The sequence below is a fragment of the Phoca vitulina genome, unplaced genomic scaffold (assembly GCF_004348235.1).
Source record: "Phoca vitulina isolate PV1807 unplaced genomic scaffold, GSC_HSeal_1.0 scaffold6, whole genome shotgun sequence".
NCBI classification, from domain to species: domain Eukaryota; kingdom Metazoa; phylum Chordata; class Mammalia; order Carnivora; family Phocidae; genus Phoca; species Phoca vitulina.
Window position 1 is genome coordinate 27,067,369 of NW_022589709.1, and position 24,130 is coordinate 27,091,498.

Here is a 24,130-nt window from a genome sequence, read left to right on the forward strand (position 1 = left end):
GTATTGTCTATGGCTGCTTTCACACTACAGGAACAGAGCTGAATAAGTGAGACAGAGATTGTATGGCTCACAAACATAAAATGTTTACCACCTGGATCTTTATACAAGATGTTTGTTGACTCTTGCTATAGTTAATAACTGCCATATATATAATTAATGAAATTATATAGGGAGAATATGTGAGATCTGAAGAACACTTAGAATTGCTCTCCAAAGTGTTACTAATTTAAGTGGCAATGGAAAAAGGAAACCAGAAGATAGAATGAAAAAGGGGTCAGATATCCAGTAAGAAAAATAGAAGCATGTGTTGTTATAGAAGGCAAAGATTTATAGTGACTTATGGAAGAAGAGTGGTCAACAGTGAAAAACACTGCTAAAATTCAAATGAGCTATAAACTGAGAACTAGTAAAAAGTGCCTGGTGTCTTGGATAAGAGTAGTTTCAATGGATTAAGAAAGTAAGAAGAGAGTAGTGTATGAAGAATAAAAGAAAAATTGGAAAACAAAAAGAGAACGCCTGTGAAAGTATCTTTATTTGAGGATTATGTAAGATGAAAGAAAATTTTTGTAGAATTCTTTATATGCCAGAAAATAATGACAAAAAGTCTATGAAAGAGAAGAGAGAGAGAGAGAATTGAAGTTTTAATAAAGTTTGACAATGCCTTTCCAATATGTGAAGGAATAGTATCTAGAGCAAAGTAAAAAGACAAATAAACAAACGAAAAAATACTACTTCTATTATAACAGCAAGGAAAGAAAACTATTGGATGGAAATGTAGGTTATGTTTTCCTATTTGTGTAAGGCATTTGATGGTATCTCCTCTGACACTTTTTTCCCTCGGTGTTAGAAGGAAGTGTTAAGAAAGAAATTCATTAAGATTGAGGAATGAGGCAGAAGAATTGAAATCTAGAAGTGTGAGAAAAAGTTTTGATATACTGACGGATAGAGTGTGAACAAGGACAAACCATAAAAATAAAGACAAATTAATTAGCAGCACTGAGGATTCACTTGAATTCGGAGACCCTGGATTCATAAAGACTTTGAGGGGCACCTGGGTGGCTCAGCCGTTAAGCATCTGCCTTTGGCTCAGGTCATGATCCCAGGGTCCTGGGCTCCTTGCTCAGCGGGAAGCCTGCTTCTCCCCTCTCCCACTCCCCCTGCTTGTGTTCCCTTTCTCGCTGTCTCTCTGTCAAATAAATAATAATCTTTTTAAAAAAAGACTTTGATATACTTTCTTCTATGATTCTTTCATTAGTTTTCTGTAACCTGGTTATAGGCATGGGTATGGCACAGAGTTGGATTAATCTATTATCATGTAGCCACGATTGGGATAAATTCTCCAATGTCACATGGTCTGGTTTAGAAATAGATATAATTGGGGAAAACCTCAAAATTTCAAGTTAGAAGTTAAAAAAAAAAAAAAAAGAAGAAATAAGGGATTTGTCTTCTGATCTTCCCATCAACCCAAGTAAAGTGTTCTGGGACCCATTGACTAGACAAACACAGCTGATTTGCACGCCAGAGTAGTGAGCATGAGTCACTCCCAAGTTTTCTTTCTTAATGATTTTACCATAAGTGGTCCAGACCCTGACATTTGCTGGGGACTTAAACAAGAGTACTAATGGAGGCCTGTATATATGTCAGATATTTAAAACTTACAAGTCAATCTAAAATTTTTAAGTGAAATACATGCTATTCTTTTACTGTGCCAAAATACCTTAGTAGTAGCATATTGAAAAATATGTGCATAATATAGTGCTTATGACTCAAGTCAGCAAAATGTCAAAACTGTCTGATAAAAACAATGAATATGAATAAAAATATTTTCTGATAAAATCCATAACTCAAAAGGGTCAGCTTATCAGTAATTATTCCTTGCCTTAAATAATTTTTAAACATATTAACAAATTTGATTAGGGAAATCTTCCACAGATACCTGAGATCATTTCCAGTTTGTAAAGATGTAAACAGACTATCTCCATAGTTATCTCTATTTTCTTCAGTTTCGTCCAGAGCTCCATGTTTCCATTGTTTTATTTCTATTTATTTCTATATTCTATTTCTATATATTTATTTCTGTCATGTCAATGTGTAATTGTTTTCATTGATCATAAGGATTAGAAAACAGAATGTAACCCAATTAGATGTGCACAACCTTTGAGTATACTTTTATTGATAACACAAATTATATAACTGTAAAAGTAAAATTACTTTCATATATTTTCATGTAGTTTTTTTCTAAATTATTCAAAATTATTTTGCTAAAAGGTGAAACATAAGTTTTATTAATAAATATAAAAAAATTTAAAAAGATTATTAGATGAAGCTGAACTATTTAATTTTTGAAAATTGAATTATATTTTATTAAATATTTCTATTAAAATATAACTGCTCACAATATACAATTTTTTATTCTAGTTGACAATATAAAGAATCAATATCATGCTTCATGTATGTTTGACTAGATCGACACATAAGCAAATTTTAGAAAAATATGAATCGCTTAACATTGCAAAATATTTATCAACTGTTATGTGCAAGTTTTGCAAATACTGTTCAATTCATAAGTAACTCTGGAATCAAGAGAAGCAAGCAAATGGATATTCAACTCTACTAGAAAATAATATTTCACTATGCAAGAGTCTCTTGTTTTCAGACTATCTGAAAGAAGGATTTAACAATGTAATTGACATATCTTTTATCTCAACTAAGCAATTCTGCTTCTCAAATATTCTCTATACTCAAGAAGAGTGTCCTGAAACAGCCTCCAACATTAGCAGCATCACAACCACATCTAGACACTGTCTTGTTTTGTTCTCAAGATATAAAAAAGGACATGGGAGAAGAGTTTCCCTGGGTCCTGATGGTAAAAGAAGGTGTGATTTCTGTTCTTCTGTGGCTAAACACTGGATTCAAGATCCAGAGTGGCAGAAACACAAGTATGTTCTTTAATAAGCTGTGTATGTGTGTGTGCCCATGCACGCACTTATAAGTCAAAGAGAGGGGGCAGGTAATTGAGCACTATATTTAGACGATGAAAATAACCTTGTTTGTGGGGAATAAGCAACTTGGGTTTATGGCAGACTCGAGTTTGACAGTCCTGGCATAGGCATTGAGGTGCTAGTCCTGCACCCAGCCCTGCTTGCTCTTGCTCACATGCACAAAGTCCATTGCCTTCCACCCTCAGGGGTGAGAGAGGCTGAGAAAAGAGCTGGCGGGCAGCCTTGGGAGCCACTCTGGCGCCATCATCCTCTGCCTGCAGCCAATGAGAAAACTGATGAAGAAACTGAAAATGGTGAAAAAAGCAGAAAGAGAAACTAAATGTCGACTTAGCCCTTCATACTGGGAGAAGGAGAATCCTCAGCAAAAGCCATCTCCTTGTCCAGGTATTAAAAAGCAGCTTTCCTGGTCACTTTCAGACAAAATTGCTCTTCCGAGCACAGCCAAGATAGGACTTTATCCTATAAGGGGCACAAGGAGAAAAAGATGAAGAGAATGTATGTTAAAAGGCAAAGAAGAGGAATTTGAGCGTGATGGAAAGTGACTGAAAGAACCAAAGAGGGAGCAGATGGTCGGGTGAGTGGAGGCAGACAAGAGGCTTCAGTCAGGTAGGTGGAGAAGTGCATTGGGGTTCCTGTGAGAGAGTTGAAGGACTAATGGACATGCAGAGTGAGAAATCTTGAGTATGTCTGAGAAAGGGCATGTTACTCGTTTGTTTCTGTCAGCCCCTATCTATCTTCAGTTCTTTCTTGACCCAAGTTATAGATAAGGCTAAGAGGTGGAGAGAGAAATGGATCATGAGGCTGAGGATGTAAAGCAGTGACTTATAAGTGCGTGGACATGAAACTAGAGTAGGGGATTGAGGCTGGAGGGGATTACATCTTGGGCAGTGGCCAAGGGTAGCAAACTTATGAGCTATGCCAAGTTTAACTGACGGGAAGTCTTTGGTTGTTTATTCTCAGTAGAACTTGCATCTCAAAGACCAACAGGCCTCCGAAGGCAGAGGACACAGGGCAAGGAAATCTATACTGGTGGCTACACATGTTACATTGGAATCATCAATTCATTTATTAAAAATGCTGTTTGTAGGCTACATTCACAGCTACTGAGGCAGAACCATTAGTGTTGAAACCAGGAAACACAAATTAAAAAAAAAAAAAAAAAGAAAATGGACACTACACCCCTGATAGCAAAGCACCCTCTTATACATCAGATTTGAAAAATTCTCCTCTAGATTCTCTGTGCTTTAGGCCAAGATGCTCAGATCAGACTTTAGACACAGACAGACTAGAGCAAATCACCAGAGGACACTGGCTTATTTACGTTTAGTTTCCTAGACATATGCACAATTCAACAACACTCAGATATAACTAGGATTTATTTTGTTGTGTGTGCTTCTGGTGCTTTGAGGCAAAATGAAGCATTAAAAAGAAAGTTTACATAAGACATTTTTTTCTCATTAAGGCTCTTAGATCATTGCCATGATTACTGAAGGAGAGTAAAGCTTAAGCTGTGTCATTTTGGACCACATTATTTTAATATACATTTTGAATGCAACCTATTTATAGGCGTTAGATATATAGAATCTTTAAGAAAATTATATATCTGTGCTATTAACTTCAGCCTGATTTGCTCTCCCAAATGATGTTTTTAATGAAAATGAACCAGAGGGTCAAGTTGCCTAGAGTTTGCCTTAATCAGTGGTCATGGGGTCAGGAGTTATTTGTGTAATTGGTCATCAACAACAAAATAAAATTCAATGAATATATTTAGAACACCAAAAGAAAAGGTAAGTAAAACATATAAACAGGAGAATGGTTTATTAAAATTCTAATCATTTATTTTAGATTCAAACATATAGTCTATGCTTTTCCCAATTTTGACCTAGGTGGGTAACTGCAATTTATATTTATTTTAAGATTGTTTTTTTTATGAAATTCTGATATTAATTGTATTATATATTTGTTGTTATATCTAGATAATATTAACTCTTGTATTATTCATCATACTGTTGCCATATTAAGAAATGGTAGTTTATTGGCAGATGAATGGATAAAAAAAAAAAGTGGTATATATATATACACACACATACATACATACACACACACACAATGAAATATTACTCAGTCATCAAAAAGAATGAAATTCTGTCATTTAGAATGACGTGAATGGAACTAGAAGATATTATGCTAAGCAAAATAAGTCAGAGAAAGACAAATACCATATGATTTTACTCATATGTGGAATTTAAGAAACAAAACAAATGAACACAGGGGAAAGGAAGGAAAAATAAAATAAGATAAAAACAGAAAGGGAGGCAAACCGTAAGAGACTCTAAACTGTAGGGCACAAACTGAGGCTTGCTGGAGGGGAGGTGGGGGGAGAATGGGGTAATTGGGTGATGGGCATTAAGGAGGCACTTGATGTAATGAGCAATGGGTGTTATATGCAACTGATGAAACACTAATTCTACCCCTGAAACTAATAATACACTATATGTTAACTAAATTGAATTTAAATTAAAAAAATCTTAAAAAATAAAAATAAAATAAAATCATATGATGAAACAAACAAATAAACAAACAAAAAGAAACAGTACGGTTAAATTGACAGCTCAAGACCAAGATAAAAATATTTAAAACTCACCTTTTCTGATCCTATTCTATGATCCTATATCATACCTCACTCTCTAGATTCTCTGTGGATCAACGGATATTATATCCAATCATTTGAAATCATTCCATTTTGCAGTTAAGGGATGCAGAAGCACCCACGAACATTTTCATCACTATTCTGAACAACACAAACACTGAGCGATAAACAATCAAGTAATGTCTTAAAACATACTGATTTTTAAAAACTTGATATTATGACATGAAATGAACATTAAGAAATGTGTTTTAGGGCACGTGGGTGGCTCAGTCAGTTAAGCGGCTGCCTTCAGCTCAGGTCATGATCCCGGAGTCCCAGGATTGAGCCCTACATCGGGCTCCCCATTCAGCGGGGAGTCTGCTTATCTCTCTGCCCTTCACCCCTCTCGTGCACGCTCTCTCTCTCTTTATCTTTCTCTGTCTGTCTCAAATAAATAAATAAAATCTTAAAAAATGAAATATATATTTTAGAAATATTTTTATGTTTGTATTTTAGACTATCTCTGTAATTCAGTAGTGAAATCCAGAAAAACTGTAAGTGGAAACATTTATTCAAATGAACATAGACCTTCTACATGAGTGTTCTAATTTTACCTAATATGTGACAGAAAAATCAGATGTTGTAATCACATCACCATGTAGATTACATCAAAGTTTTAAAAAGTAAGTTAGGAAGTTATTATAAATGACATCTAAGTTAAAGTTTTTAAAATTACTATTTGTAGAACAAATGTATATCAGAGTAGGATAATGTGATTCTTTAAAAAAAAACTGGTGTCATAGTTTTGCTTTTTATTTCAATGGTTGGTTGTATTTTTCAGACTCATTCAGAGGATTGAGTTTCTTAGTCCAAGATAGATGGATGGACAAAATTGATCTTCAACAAATACTGTGGATAGTGGGTGTTACATTCTGGAAGTATTTCCAGGGGCATTGTTAAGAATCACTACTCTAAATGCCCCGAGTGTCTCTCCCCTGCCCAGTTTTTCCAAGACCCCTGGACCTCCCCATATTCCATCATATACAGGGGTCATACGGGGCTCTGACACTGTGGACTTGTAAGATAATATACCATATTGTGTTCCTCATCCCTCTGGTCCATCTCCCTGTCCTATCATTATAAAACTCCCCCACTGTGAGATTGAGGACAGAATGGTAACTGATATTGTGTGTTGAAAGAGGGTAAAGTGAATCCCTAGTTGAGAAATAAACGTTTAGCTTCTCTGAGACTAAGATGAAAAGTTTTGGATTTGGGAAATTTGAGCCTTTTTCTCATGGTACAACTGTGTGTTTTGTTTAAGAAGACTGGATATATGGCAAAATACTTCCAAGTCCAAGTTTAGAATGAGGGAGTGGAGCTACTCTTCTTCAAAAGGGAACACAAAATCTTAGACAAACAATCTCAGTAGTTAACAAGAAAAACCAAATACCAGAGTGAACTTCCATAATTTTTTCTAGTTTTTGCTAGTCTTCAGAGTCCAAATATTAGCTGATATTGAACATATTTCCACAGTGTGAATGAGAAATCAGGGTACATTTAATTTGATTTGGGAAATATCCTTTTTTTTTTTTACATCAAGTTCTATTGGACAAATTTATACTTACTGGATTGTTTTGTTCTTTTTTTAAGATTTTATTTATTTATTTGTCAGAGAGAGAGAGAGAGAGCACAAGCAGGGGGAGCGGCAGGCAGAGGGAGAAGCTGGCTCCCCGCTGAGCAAGGAGCCTGATGTGGGGCTTAGTCTCAGGACCCTGAGATCATGACCTGAGCCGAAGGCAAATGCTTAACTGACTGAGCCACACAGGCATCCCTATTTTGTTCTTTTTATGGTAAAATTTTGTTGTTTATTTATTTTTGTTCTCTTTTTTATTTTTTTATTTAAATTCTAGTTAGTTAACACATAGTGTAATATTGGTTTCAGGAGTAGAATTTAGTGATGCATCACTTATGTATAACACCCAGTGCTCAACACAACAAGTGCCCTCCTTCATACCCATCATCCAGGGGATATAGCTCAGTGGTAGAGCATTTGACTGCATACCCATCATCCATTTAGCCTATCCCCAACCTACCTCCCCTCCATCAACCCTCCATTTGTTCTCTGTAGTTAAGAGTCCTTTATGGTTTGCTTCCCTCTCTCTCTTTTTTTTTCCCTTCCCTATGTTCATCTGTTTTGTTCCTTAAATCCCACATATGAATGAAATCATTTGGTATTTGTCTTTCTCTGATTGTCCTATTTCACTTAGCATCATACACTCTAGCTCCATCCATGTCGCTGCAAATGGCAAGATTTCATTCTTTTTGATCACTGAGTAATATTCCTCTGTGTGTGTGTGTGTGTGTGTGTGTGTGCGCGCGCACGTGCATGTGCACATGCACACGTGTGCTTGCATATGCCACTTTTTTAATCTATTTATCAGTGGATGGACATTTGGGCTCTTTCCCATAATTTGGCTACTGTTGATAATGCTGCTATAAACATTGGGGTGCATGTGCCCCTTCAAATCAGTATTTTGTATCCTTTGGGTAAATACCTAGTAGTGCGATTGCTGGGTTGTAGGTAATTCTATCTTTAACTTTTTGAGGAACCTCCATACTGTTTTCGACAGTGGCTGCATCAGCTTGCATTCCCACCAAAAATGTAGGAGGGTTCCCCTTTCTCTGCATCCTCACCAACATCTGTTGTTTCCTGCATTGTTAATTTTAGTTATTCTGACAGGTGTGTGGTGATATCTCATTGTGGTTTTGATGGACTGTTTTGTTCTGATTTAAAAAGCGGCAAGTGTTTTTTATTAAAAATTTGGAAAACCCCCAAATTAAGACCAGAATGACAACAAAAAAATAGACTGGTGTGTTACTTTCTTGCAAGTAGTCAAGTGTTATTATTAACACCTAACTGTAATTCCCAGTTGTGCCCCAATATGCCATGTGATTATTCAGCATACTCCCACACCTGCCATTTAATTTTTCTGAGTCTTTATTTTGAATCTTGGTATGATCTTCACATTTCTCTTCTCTTTGATATTTTAGTTATGAGTAGAACAAGGATACTGACTCATGAGTAATCAGTTGGCTTTTCAATGTGAAGTACTTTTCAATATATATTTATTGTATTAATTGATACATTCTGATTCCTGATACCTTGTCTTATGATTTCTCTTCTTCATACTTCCATTTTTTGTCTCTGTGTCTCTTCCTCTCACATGTTTGCTTTCATCTTTTTTAGGGATTAGGAAGTATGAATCCTGTGGATTTTTTTGGGGGGGGTGAACTATGTCTTAATATCTCTTTAGTTGTCAATGTCAAGAGTAAAAGTGTGTCCAAACTACATGTATGCAAAAGCACTATTATATTTTAATTCCTACCAATGTTATCTAGTAAGTTTCTCAGTTTTATTTATATAATTAACCAAGATAAATAATTTATTATCACTAAAATGATTTTAATACATTTCTTTTGTAATTATATTTATAAAACACATTTTTGGAATTTATTATAATTAATAGACTTTTAATATTCATGGCTATTTCACTGTTTCCATAACTGTTATATCATTAATTTCATTAACTTTTTATACTAAACTATATAAATACTTGTTCTAGTAAATTTAATAAATGTAAAAATAAAACTGCCTATAAATTAAAATTACTCACAATGTTTTCACTAGAAAAGAAATTTTTATCTTTTTTTGGCTGTTTACTAAATGTCAGGCACTGTTCTATTTACTTTTATTAACATCCATTACCATACATAGTTGCAAATTTGTTCTTCATGTGATGAGAAACTTTCAACATCTACTCTCTTAGCAATTTTCATATATAAAATACAGTATTGTTAACTATATTCACTTTGCTGCACATTATAATCACATGACTTATTTATTTTATAATGGGAAGTTTATACCTTTTGACCCCTTTCATCCATTCCACCCAATTCCCACTCTGCCCCTGGCAACCACTAATCTTCTATTTGTATCTATGAGTTTGTTTTGTTTTTCAGTTTCCACATGTAGGTGAGATCATATGGTATTTGTCTTTCTTTCTTTGACTTATTCCACTTAGCATAATGTTCTCAAGGTCCAACCATGTTTTCACAGGTGGCAAGACTTTATTCTTCTCTATGGCTAAATAATATTCTATTACACACACACACACACACACACACACACACACACATTCTTTTTCCATCCATCCATCACTGGACACAGGTTATTTCCATATCTTGGCAATTATAAATAATGCTGCAGTGAACATGGGGCATTATTTTCAAAATGGTATTTTTATTTTCTTTGGATAAATACCCAGAAGTACAATTGTTGGATCAAATGGTAATTCTATTTTTAATTTTTTGAGGAAACTTCATATATACTTTTTTCCATAGTGGTTATACCAATTTACATTCTCACCAGCAATACATAAGGGTTCCTTTTCTCCACATCTCCTACACTTGTTCTTTCTTGTCTTTTTAGTAATAGCCATTCTAACAGGTGATATCTCCTTGTGGTTTTGATTTGCATTTCCTTGGGCAATTAGTGATATTCAGCATCTTATATCTGTTGACCGTTTGTATGTCTTCTTTGGAAAAATGTCTATTCAGATCTTCTGCCTGTGTTTAATCAGATTGTTTTAAGTTCTTTATATATTTTTGATATATATTAACCCCTTATCAGATATATGATTTGCAAATATTTTCTTCCATTCAGTAGATTGCCTTCTCATTTTGTTAATGGTTTAAGCATTTTTAGTTCGATGTAGTTCCACTTGTTTAATTTTGCTTTTGCTGCCTTTACTTTTGTTGTCAGATTCAAAAAATCATCACCAAGACTGATGTCAAGGAGATTACCACCTAAATTTTTTTTTTTTTTTTTTCCCTAGGAGTTTTCTCGTTTCAGGTCTTACATTCAAGTCTATAATCCATTTTGAATTCATTTTTGTGTATGACAGTTGTCCAAGTTTCCTTATTTTGCATGTAACTGTCCTGTTTTCCCAACATATTTTATTGAAGAGAATGTCCTTTCCCTATTCTTGGCCCCATTGTGATAAATAATTTGACCATATATGAATGGGTTTATATTTCTGGACTGTCTATTCTGTTCTGTTGCTGTATGTTTCTGTTTTAATGCCAATACCATACTGTTTTGAGCAATATCATTCTTGTGCTTAAACACTTTATTCAAAATTTGCATTGTAAAGAATTTAGTATCCAAACTGAAATACTGTTGTCTCTCTTCCTTCTCTTGCCACATTGGAAGTTATTGAATCAAAAAATGTATAGCTAGTTCAAGGTTCTTCATACACCATGTCTGATTGCTTTCTGGAAGGTTATAATGTTTTAGAATCCCAGAATCTGCATGTAAGAGTGTGTGTTTCGTAATGCCTTAATTCATTTAATAAATATTTGGTAGGTAGATTTATTGTACATAGTGCTATCTTTTTTCAATTCTGTGAATTTAAATAATGGTGGATCTTTAGAATTCAAAAGTGTCCAATTTAAAATTTATGCTGTCCTTGTACAGTATGTAATATGTACACTAATATAGTAATTTATTTATTATGATAATTAGTCTATGGCATTATGTTTATATTATCAGTGACTAAGATACACTAGTGAAAATGGAACAATTACTACCTAAAACTCAGGAGACCCATCTCTAGACTTCTCACTCAGTAGCTGTGACCCTAATTTCTTACTTAACATACAGATGCTGCAATTGCTTAATCCTCAGGGGCTACATTTATTTTTCATTTAAAATTATGAAAGTTTAGATTCAGTAGTCTCCAAATTATCTGAATTTTATGACAGTTTTTGTCTGCATGAATCATTTGGAGTCAGAGCCAGCAGAGCCCCTGAGGGAGGAGGAAGAGGGGAGACAGCAAGAATCACTGTGATTCTTACTCTTTTTAGTGTATTTGATCATATAAAGGATATATTTTCTAGTTTCAAGATGGAACCAAATCAATGTCTGCCACCTCTGCAGTTGTTTGCAGGCACAAAAATCACAGAGTATAGATAAAATAGGATTCTCCTCCTGCCTTCTGAAGTAGGAAAGAAGAAAAAGGAGAAAAACAGGGATTCTGGGAGAGGGAAAAGTAAAGGGTATGTTACTATTTCAAGCAGGATTATTTCTTCAATGATTCAGAGAAATTGACTAGAAGTTGAGTCTAGAAAATGGGCCTGTGACTTTTCTTTAGGTATTGGTCCACTTCTGCAGTGTACTACTGTTATTGATTAATACAAAGATAATTTTACAAGCTGAATTTAAAAATAGTTACACAAGCTTTCTTCCTTTTATGTTAGGCTGAGGTCTTGAAGACAGTGAATTAGTTGGAAATATCTACAGTCTTGTTGTTCCCCATGAGGCTAAAAAGTCATCTGAGTATTTTGGTTGGGTTAATGCTTTCAGGCATTAAAAAGATGAGGCAGAAAAAGTAAAGTGACTTGGACAGTGTTGCAGAAATAATATCAGAGTTTTATTCAAACCTACGCCTTCCTAACGAAAGAACCTATATTCTTAACACTGTATTAAATTGGCTTCGGTGATAGGTATCCATCATGAGAGCAGTTATTTTTATCATTATTTTCATGATCATGATGAGTATTAGATATGCCAGAAATGCCTAAGGTTGCAGCTGAATCTCTGCTGTAGTCTCTAACTCCAAAACCCCATTCCCTACCTATCTCCATGTGTGTATCTCTTACTTTACACTAGGATTTTCATTGACTGAACTGCAGAAAAAGCGTTCTTTTTGTCCTTTTACTTATTCCCTGGAATTTCTATTTTTATTTCCTTTTTATCCTGAACATGGTAAATGTATTGCCTGCTCAACTAGGGGCTTATCACCCTTCAACACTAGTGATCCAGAAAATAAGTACTTATGTAAGAGGTAGTCATATGTTTATTTCCTTGTTTTTTATTGAGAAATGAAATTTTATGTGTTTTCAGTCTTGTTAGTTTTTCTTTTTAACTGAATTCTGTAGCACTTACTGAGTAACAATTTGGTTTTTCTTTTAGATACATCACATGCTTTACATTAAAATGACAATTTGTTAACTTATACTATTTTCTGGCTCACATATATGTTATTCTTCATAATTTAATTAATTGACAGGGGAAATCACTTCCATCATGGGCTCAAATTGTTTAAGTTTGAATTTTTACTCTAGCTACATATCAGGAAACTTACATTATCTGCTAACCATGTTTAAGACCCTAGTTATGTCATCTATAAGACGACGATAATAGTGATACTTTTCTTAGAGTGGCATAAAATAAATATGATAATGTCAAAAATTATTTTTTGGTTATTTCTGACATACAGTATTTAGTAAATATTGGCTTTTTATTAGTAAATGATTACAGAAATAAAGAAATTTCAAAATTAATTAACTGAATATTTATTTATACCATCAGATGTGAAGGCAATTTCATGAAGTATTATTTAGTCCTGGGAAAATAAAGGATCTCCTTTAGCTCGGGTATATGCCACAATGGCAGTGAGATATCTTTATAAGTGACTTTTTACCAGTAGCAGTTTTGGTGAAGCTTTTCTTGACTCTAATTTGCTCTGAAAGATTCATGTGGTTTTTTAAAGTTCCTGTGAGCAACTTTACAACTGAAATTGAAAACTCGACTGACCATATGTCATTTCAGATTTAGTTCCAGAGGACGATAAGATAATCAGGATGAATAAGGGGTTGGCTACTGAAATGACAATAAACAAATGTGAAAATGTAACAAAAGTAAAGAGCTGCATTAAAGTGCACGATTAGCTTTGCAGCAAAATTTAGCCTCTCCTGAAACAGACACTAATTTCATTAGTTCACTTAGTTAACTTGAAGATATTTTCAGCGATAAATATTTCAGGTTCCCAACTGACCTAAACATTTGTTGCAAAAAAGAAAACTCTGGCTCAAGGCAAGATTGCATCTCTGACCTCACCAGCGTTTTCTGTGTAGGATAACACTGATGCAATGTTTACTGCATCTAGCACATTCTGTCTTGCATTATCATAGTTATTTTTGTGTATGCATTATTTCTCCAACTACCTAGCAGCATTTTAACTATATTTTTATGTTCTAAATATTTTATATTCTCCTGATGTTCATAAAAATGTGTAAATAGGAGAGTGAAATAATGAATAAGTCCTACTTTTGGAGGAAAAAGAGTAAGACTCAAAATAAATGTCATCATTATTTGATAGAACACCTATTGGTTCAAATTAATATCTAAAACATTGGACTATTTAATCCATTTATATTTGTGTTTACATTGATCATCTTATAATAGACTTTTCATTTGACATATGTGTCCCAATATTATTTTTTTCCTTTCTTTGGAATCAATTGATTAATTTTTATTTGTTTCCCTCTATGTTTTCCAGTTTGTTTTAGTGGTTAACTTAGAGATTATATATGCATACGTGCATTATGACAGTAATACAAATTTTGAGAGTAATGAAAATGTCATGGAAGAATTAATTTGCCTCTCTCCAACAATACTGGAAATTTAAAACATTTTCCCTCTATGGGCTCTACTCATTCTTTTTGTTTCATTCCTATAATGCATTTTAATTTCCATATAGTTGAGACCACACAGAACATTACTATTAACATTTTAAAAAGTCAATATTTATTTAAATTTATCCATATATTTAAGCCTTATAATGTCCTTCAGTCCGTCTTGCACTTCTGTGTTTTTATCTGCTGAAGAATGTGCCTGATATTTTCTTTCAACACTTTAAAGAGCGCTGTGAATTGTGTGAGACTGTTGAATCACAGACCTGTACCTCTGAAACAAATAATACATTTTATGTTAAAAAAAAAAAGAAGACGATAGCAGGAAGGGAAAAATGAACGGGGGAAAATCGGAGGGGGAGACGAACCATGAGAGACTATGGACTCTGAGAAACAAACTGAAGGTTCTGGAGGGGAAGGGGGTAGGGGGATGGGTTAGCCTGGTGATGGGTATTAAAGAGGGCACGTACTGCATGGAGCACTGGGTGTTATACGCAAACAATGAATGATGGAACACTACATCAAAAACTAATGATGTAATGTATGGTGATTAACATAACATAATTAAAAAAAAAAGATACCAATCCATTGTTTTCTGGCTTCTTCCATAGTGTTTCTACAACGAAGGTTTTTTTCTGACTGTTTTCAAGATTTCTCTTTGTCTTTGGTTTTTGACAATTATTCCAAAGTGACTAATGCTCAATGTTACAAGATGAATACATGGATATAAGATAGATTCAGAGTGAAAGTTGAAAAAAACAAAGTGCAAGTTGAGTCAATGGATTTGAATGTAAAAGAATACAAAATATTTGGTGATATTCTTTCATATTCCATATGATGACTGTCTTTATAAAACTACTGCTTGTCAGTTTTTTTGTGTATGTCAAAGAAAAATATCCCCAGTTATCTAAAAGGATTATCCTCTCCAATTCTCCTCCATTTTCTTATTATGTAATCTTTGGAACCCAAAGTTTCTTTATATACTTCTAACAAAACAATATAACAGATTGATATGGGAAGCAGATGTGATAATCTAGATATCTTCTAGTAAACCAGATATGAAAAGTATTTACAAAAACTTGAAGCAATTACTTATAGCATGAATTATATTTTGTTTTAGAAAAGATAGTTAGGTTTTGTAAATATATATTATGTTACATTAACAAAATGGATATATTCATGGTATTTTAAAAATGAATTAAATGCATATTTTGAAAATTTCTGTCTTATTTTCAAACATTCACAAAGAAAGCATTTTGAGGACTTAAATATTTTAAGAATGTAAAATACTCCTGTAAGAAATATTCTTTTAGATGTGCCTACATGTGATCTTCTTTGTATTTATCTCAGTTAGGATCCAGAACTTCTTGAATGTTGGGATCCACAGAGCTTCTTGCTATTGCTCATTTATTTTGGAAATGCCTCAGACATTAACTATTCTGATATTATTCTGCATAGTTCCCTTTCATCTTTTTCTGTGATTCCTGTTAAACATATGTTAGACCTTTAACTGTTCTGCATTTCTTTTCTACATATTCTACTCTTTTCTGTCTCTGTTTCAGCTTGTATTTTTTTCTATTGACTTGACTTCCATTTTGATAATCCTATTATTGGCGGTCTGTTCTATTTTCATATCCATCTATTGAGTTCCTAATCTTATGTATTACGTTGTTCACTTTTATAATTTCCATTTGAATTTCTTTATATGCAGACATTCCTCATTTTAGACAGTATTAGTAACTAAAGCTCTTGCATATCGGAACTGTGTCTTTGCTTTGCACAGCCCTCTAGTCAATGGAACCACGCAGAGCAAGAACACCGTATCAACATGCACCTGTCTTGGTTAGTACCGTGTCATGCAAAGGGAGGGCTTTGAGTATTCCAGTTATATATAATACTTCTTTACACTTCTTTATTTTCTTAAACACATTAATTATGTTTATTTAGAATTCCTTCTTTGTTAACTCTATTAATTACAACAGTAATACTCAGAATGCTAACATGTGATTAGATAAGTTGTTCCGTAATGTAAATTTCCTACATCACTGCTTAATTCAGTTGATTTTGTAAACATTAAACCTAAATTACCTGTATTTATATTATGCTAGATGTTTAAACAAGGAAAAATGCAGAATTGTTAGCTATAACTTCCTTTGGGGTAATTTTTAAAAATAGAATAATTTAAAAAATGTTAAATATGGAAAGGCTAAAGAGAATCTTCACGTTTAATTCAATATACTTTTTAAAAAAATAGAATACACTGCATGGAGCACTGGGTGTTATACACAAACAATGAATCATGGAACACTACATCAAAAACTAATGATGTAATGTATGGTGATTAACATAATAAAAAAATTAAAAAAAAATAAGATCCAGAAAAAAAAAATAGAATACAATTTGCTTCAGCAAAAATTATCTGAAAGGGAAAGATGTATTAAAAAATTAAAAAATAAGTATAATACAAAGTTTGAAAAATGAATAAATATGAGGGTAAAGGAAAAAATATGGATTCTAACAGGTTATTTCAAACATCTTATGTAGTAGACATTAGAGTGGGCCTTGAAAACAATACTTTTGGATTCTGTATCACTCCTTCTTTATTTTTCATGTCCTACTTTTTCTCTTTCTATTTCCATCTTGGACTGCTTCATATAATTCCCCAAAGCCTTGTTCTGAGTGAAGGTGGAAAGAAAATAGGAACACTCAGATCATACAGTGTTGGAACGACTGACAGATCATTCTCAAATAAGCCAGTGTTACTTCTTCCAGTCAACTAATTCATTCTAATCTCTTAGAGGATATAGAATTCAGCTATAAATCCATCTATTTTTTTTCTGAAAATAATAAAGCTTTTAATGCTGTCTTTTCTGAAAATGGCCTTATTTGGCATCCTAATCTTAACAAATTTATACCCTAAGATTGATTTGTCAATCTGAATACTTAAGATGCAACATGCTAAAAGTATATAAACATAGACCGATGCTCAGGTACGTAATTCTCCAACTATTATTTTTATCATAGAAGCAATATAGAGTAAGAGAGAATAACATACAATAATGAACAGAAGGAGAGCAAATTTTGTGTTACTTTATTCTCTTTCCTGACATTTTTAATTTGAGTTAATTATAACTTCATAGGAAGTTTCCAGGAACTGTATTCCCTGGCTTAAAATCAGTACTGCAAAGAAACTCTTTCTTTTTAAAAAATTCTTACCATTAAAGAGCAATTCTGTATGATTGGTATCAACATGTTTTTTTCTACATCTACAAAGCAACTACTGTCAACCTTTCAACATTTACTGAAAATAACCCTTCATCAGAGCTCCTAGATTCATACACAATACTATTTCACCATTAAGTTTGAAGACTTGATTCATGTGCCCGTGCAACTCCGAAATTTCCTACTATTTTCCAACCTTTTAGTGATTTAGGAGAAAGTGAAGAAAGTAGAGTAGCAACTAAAAAGTCACACTCAAAATGAACACTTTTCTTTTTCTTTTAAGAGGTGAGGAGAATGCCACATTAAAAAAAAAAAGTGAGAAGCATTTCTCCTTTGCTTCATAAAGATATCAGAGAACCCATAGATTCTCCAATAAAAGCATTTTATAAGATTTCCAGGAAAAAAAAGATATTGCTGGGATGATTTTAAAATGATCTTAAAACGAAACTGTGCAAGTATGCATAGATTTTCCTTCCCAGCTATGTCTAGAATATTGCTCTTTGGGATATATAAAAATATATTTGAAGATGGCCTCATCTTTACTTTACGGTATATACTTTGCAATTGCCCAACAAAGCTTGAACTCAGGCTTGATGAACCCTATTAAAATATGGCAGTAGGGTTGCAAACATGTTAAATTGTGTAGAAAATAATTGAGAAAATCACATTTAAAAATAATATTGGGAATAGGAGAGAAAAATATATATAATGCACAAGTTTTGAAATTTAAGTGTTTAAAATTAAAAAGTCTTTATATATAAAATTTCTACACAAGAAAAAGAAAAGTTTATCCAAGTCTTTCATCATTATTCACTAGACTCTCTTAATAAAGTAAACTAAGATACTCTAAACATATTTTCTAGTAAGGGGATTAATGTACATTTATTATAGGGATTTTTTTAATTAAAAAGATCTATTTAGTGATAAAATCATATGAGAAATCACAGATTCGAATTTGGGAAGTTAAATTCATGTACTTCTTTGTTTCTTAGAAATTAATTTCTTAGATTGCAAAGATAAGAGTATAGAATTATCGAGTAGTACCCCTGTTATATTATCTGTTTTAAGAGGTAAAATACCCATGATAACTTCAGAGGAGGCCCATATTTTGCCCTGATCCCTCTACTGCCTCTATTCTAAATCTAAAGAGAATGATTTCTTCTTTGGGGTCTAATGAGATCTTTATTTTGTCCTATTTCTACTGCTCTGATGCAATTAACTGGCATTATGGTATACAAAGAGTTATACTGATTTGAAAAATACTTTTTTAAAAGATATAACACAAGGCACATTATGCAACACTGTAAGTTAAATGTAAAGTATGTTGTTAGAACCTACAGTCCTTCCTTAAGTCAAGCCTGCTTCCTTCCTGAGAAGTGAGGTTTCTTTAACCAAGTTCTATTTTTTATTGGTCTTTCTTGTTCTGGATGATGCACGGCATTTATTTGATTCCCTTGGAAGAATCCATTATGTTTGCCATTAAGCACAACATCAAGTAAACATTTACCACACCAAGTATCTGACTTTCTCTAAATCTTACGTGGTTGTCTCATAAAAATGTTTATAAAATTTCCTCAGGACTCCCCATACATTTTCTCTTGTAATTACTCAACTTAATTTTTAGTTTAGAATTGGTTTAAATATCTTCTCCCTCCTAAAGTGTCTGAGACAAAGGCTTCCGTTTGTTCAATAGGTGTCTCACAATATTCCTTAGCTTCATCATATAGAATTGTGTACAAGATCTCTGAATATATGAAGAAAAACTTTTTAACAAGATAGAACATGGAAAATATAATTTCCATTTTGTTGCAAGATGTGGTTTCATCACATGCTATTACAATAAAAAATATACAGTATAATCATTTAATTCTTAAAATGTATATATTTCAGATTGGTAAACTGATTCAGACCCTTTTTCATATTCAGAAATGGTTTACAGGAAAGACACTTATTTTATGAATGCTGTATATTTCATGACCAAAACTTTGTCATATACATTTAAGACACACACCCAGAGCTTTATACTCCAACAAATTTGCATCAGAAAATAGAAACACTTGATGCTAATTAACTATGTAAAGAGGATTAAAGTGCTAAGAAATAACCTTTGCCTTAATCAGTGGTAAATTTATTTAAAATGTTAAGAAAATGGAAGGAAAATGATAAAATCATTTTTGCTAAAAGGGGTATTAAGAAAAACGTTTTGATTCTCTAAATTCTATGGGCAATATGCTTACTGGTGGTCATTTAATTATTGGAGAGGAAGCTGTGAAAATGGCCCCCAGCGGGAGTGCAGATTTATCATTATCATTATGCGTATAGAATAGAAAACTTAGCCTAGGGTTTTAAGATATATTCCTGCATTGGAAAAAAAAAAATCCTGGTAAGCTGTGTGAGTGTGGTTTAGATTGTTCTGGTACATGGTCAAAAGCCAGTAGGAACATTACTTATTGCAAGCACTGGAAACATGTTTTGTCCAGGGGAGAAGGAGGCAAACAGCTGTAGATACTACCACGTGAAAGGAAATTTCTTGAGTATTTTTTGAGTGATAAAAAATCACATTGGATAATTCCCCATATTTATTTTTGAGAAGTCCAAAAGATTCATCGATAAACACTTCCACAGAAACCTTACATTGCCACAGGGCACGTCACACTGACATATTGTTTCAGTGGAAGCTAGCAGCATAAACTGAACTACTACAGAAACAGCAAGTATTCTAATATAACCTTAGTCCATCTGGGCTTATGAGATAGTTTTAAGTTTCATTCAACTTTTATTAGTATTATGACAACCATCCCAGTCTATTTTCAGAAGCTTGTCTGTCCAGTTGCCCATGAATTTTATCAAGGGAAAAGTGCTGATAGTGTTCAAAATTACCAAAGGATATTATTATGGAGAAGATTGTGGATACCAAAAGTGACACTTTTCAACCATGCCTGTTGAGCATGGTTGAAACATAGTACATAATTAACCTTTTCTACATGGTTGAGCAAACTTCATTATGATCTTCTTCCAATGGAATGCAGTGTGCTCCACCATACATTGCACCTCATTTACACATATTTATTTTTCAAAATTATTCTTATTGTTCTTAGGATACTCCCACCTGCCAAACCCCCCACAATTATTAAGTTTTCCATACTCTCCCCATAATTCATGATTTTGACCATGAATTTGATCAACACCAAAATCCTTAGACCTGATAATATCTCATAATCTAAGCATCACAAAAATATTTCTGCACCATCAAAAAGAAATAATGGTTTTGTCTTAATGGCTAAGCAATAGTTTAGAATTTATTCTTTAATATTGGTTCAATAACCAAGTTTTATTTTTGAAAAATTATTGAATATTAATGGACCAGTTTCTTCACATTTAAAATCAGAAAAAAAATTTATTGTGGTTAAATGAGTTTAACTGGTGTTGAACTGCTTGGGAAGTAACGGAAAATTTTCTGGTAAGCAAGATGGTAAGTAACTTGTTTTCAAAGAAAATTTTCGTGGCCATGGACAGTAATAGCATCATTTTCTGACAATATTGCTCTACTTAATTTTTTAACAATAAAAACAAAACTGGTGCTCTGAGTTTTGACATATTTTGAAATAATTTAACAAAAATTTCTAAGGTTTAATACTTCGTCCTTAGATTTTTAAGATGTAATAAATGCAAATTTAAAGTTTTACAGTTTGAAAATCATCTAGAAGTATCAAGCCATTTCTAGAATAGGAAAAAAATTCATTTCAGTATGATAAAGGCAATACTATGATTTAGGTCTAAACTTGGGTTATATGGATAGGAAACATAGTTACATCAGTAATATTACTGCCTAAATTATAAAACAAAAGGAAACACTGCAATACTACAACATTTTACCAGCATTATATAAAATTCTGGTACTCATTTGTGAAATTTTAGTAGACATTCTAATATTCTGTTATTGAATTGCTTTAATAGCATCACAGTCTGTGTCCTATTACTGACTTCCATGAACAGCATGAGACAATTGGGTTTTGGTAATGCGGTTGTAGAACAAAGTGGTTTATCATATAAATTGGAATCCATAGGAGTAAATAATTCTGATGAGATTTACCTCATTTATTTTAAGAAATAAAAAAGTATCACTAGATCTCACAAAGCATAATTAAAATCCTAATTGAAAATGCCGCGTGCTACATGTGTACTGTCTGTCATCTCACTTTTTTAAAGTTCTGCCAGTATTTTAAATACATCTTGCAAGGACACTATAATAGCAAGATAATGCCTTTGTGATCTTTATACCTAGCATTGTAGATCAAATGTTTGGAAATACGCTTTTTTGTATTACAAAAATAACTAATTGTAAGTGAATATAGAATTAGTTAATTATGAAAATTGATAAAGGCATTAGCAAAAAAGTTGACAGAAGTATTAGAGTACATAATTAACCTTTTCTACATGGTTTTATAGGTAGAATTAACTATTAACTCTTTCTGGCACTATTCACCTTGTTAATCTTACAATATACACACTAGTTCATGATTTTCTGAATTAATGCAACTTCACATAAACTAGAGATTTGCTTAAACAGTCAATCATGTTTATTATCATTTTTGTTTTTATACCTTTCTGTCAGAAAAAATAAAGAAAATAAATCTAAGCTATAATGTTTTTAGTCAGAGATACTGAAACCAGTCAAAATTGGTAAACTAAAGTATATGAAATTACTAGTACTTAATAAAAAACCGTAATACTGCTAGTCCCTTTTTATGACTGTATTCAATAATGTGACTTTAGATTCTACTTATTATAATAATAGAGCATTGCAATTTTATATTAGAATTATAAATCAAAGGGAAATGTTTTGCCTATAGCACAAAAAGAAAAACAGATTTGTTTGGCTTGTAAAAGACTCTCCTCAATTTGCTATCCACTAAATATGTGATACTTTATTAGAAGTGCCATCAAAGTAGAGGGAGCAGAAAGTTATCAGTCCAATAACTAAGGAGATGTTTTATCCTTATTTAAAACTGTTACATTAATCAGGACATTATACATTATAAAATGTGTATTCATTTTTCAGGTTTACAATAAAGAATAGAAAAAAACTGCACATAATATAAAGTATGGAAGTACAAGGATCAACTGTGGCCTTATTACTGTTTTCCACACCATATTTTTGTTTGTTTATTTATTTTGTTTTCATAACAAGCTATGAAATGGTCATACATTTGTATTCTCTAGGCTGATGCTAACACACATCTTTTTCCCCCTAAAAATTTCCTCATGGAAAATAGTATGTTTTTTTATTAGACCAGTTGTGGAGTTGTAGTTTTTAGAAAACCTAGATGAATTCTAATGTGTGTGTGTGTGTGTGCGTGTGTGTATGTAATTTATAAATGAACCTTTCATATGTATCAAATATGAACCTAACATAAACCATATTACCAGTTGTATTTTAACATTCTGATATATTACTAAAATACAGATAATACAAACAGTAAATCTTAATGTGTTATCTTCAAAATGTTTCATTTTTGCATTTGAAATCATTCTCAGAGGGATTATTTGAAAGCAAATGTTAAAGCTCACTGGGAGGATGTCTGTTATCTTCAGCTGCTCCTCATTCCTTCCTTGCACCCACTGAAAGCTGGGATGGAGGAAATGAGCTGAATCTGATATAGTCCAGCTGAAGCTGAATCTTCCTTTGCCAAATCTTTTGGAAAAAAACAGCAGAGAATTTTTTTTCTTTAAACTTAGGGACTTAAGACAACTTTGAAAAGCTAATAAATGATTAGGTAAAAAATGGGTTATTTTGGGTAAACATGAAAGAAAATGTACCGAAATGACTCATCATAGTTGATATTTGAATAAATAACATATTCAAGACATTTTCATTAAAATCTTTTGTCAGGTATCTCATTTTAAGATCAGATAAAAGAGGGGCGCCTGGGTGGCTCAGTGGGTTAAGTGTCTGCCTTCAGCTCAGGTCATGATCCCAGGGTCCTGGGATCAAGCCCCACATCAGGCTCCCTGCCCAGTGGGGAGCCTGCTTCTCCCTCCGTGCCCCACCCCCGCCTCTCCCCTTCTCCTCTGCTTTTCCCTCTTTCCCCCACTTCTCCCCTTCTCCTCTGCTTTTCCCTCTTTCCCCCTCTTCTCCCCCTCCTCCTGCTTCTCCCCCTCCCCCCCACTTCTCCCTCCTCCACTCAAAAATGAGACTTTCTAAGAATAACAAATAAGATAAGGTATCAAAAATTAAAATAAGGTAAAATAAGATAAATGGAAATTAAAGCAATTATATATGTGGTAAGCAGAATAATGTCCCTTATTGCAAAGTTGTCCCCAGAACCTGTGACTATATTTAGTTTTATGACAAAGTGGAATGAAGATTGAAGATAGAATTAAAGTTGCTGCTCAGCTGACCTTAAAAAGGCAGATTACCCAAGATAATCCAGATGAATCTAATTTAAGTGCAAGAGTACCTATAAGTAGGAGAGGGAGGCAAGAGTGTGAGTTGAAAGAAGGTGTGACTAGGGAAGAAAAGCATAGCGAGGTGTAGTGTTGCTATTACTAGGGATGGGGGAAGGCTGCTGTGAATGTGGGCATCATCTAGAAGCTAGAAAGGGTAAGGAAACATATTATGCCCTGAAGACCCCAAAAGAAGTGCCGCACTGCTGACACCTTGACTTTCTTTTGGTTGAGTGAGACCCTGGTTGGATTTCTGAACTACTAAACTCTAAGTTCGATACATTTTTGTTGTTTG

At 33.2% G+C, this 24,130-nt stretch overlaps 1 pseudogene; it reads left to right on the forward strand.

The window, feature by feature from the left end:
- Window positions 1–24,130, forward strand: part of LOC116631999 — an 87,710-nt pseudogene that overhangs the window by 62,296 nt on the left and 1,284 nt on the right.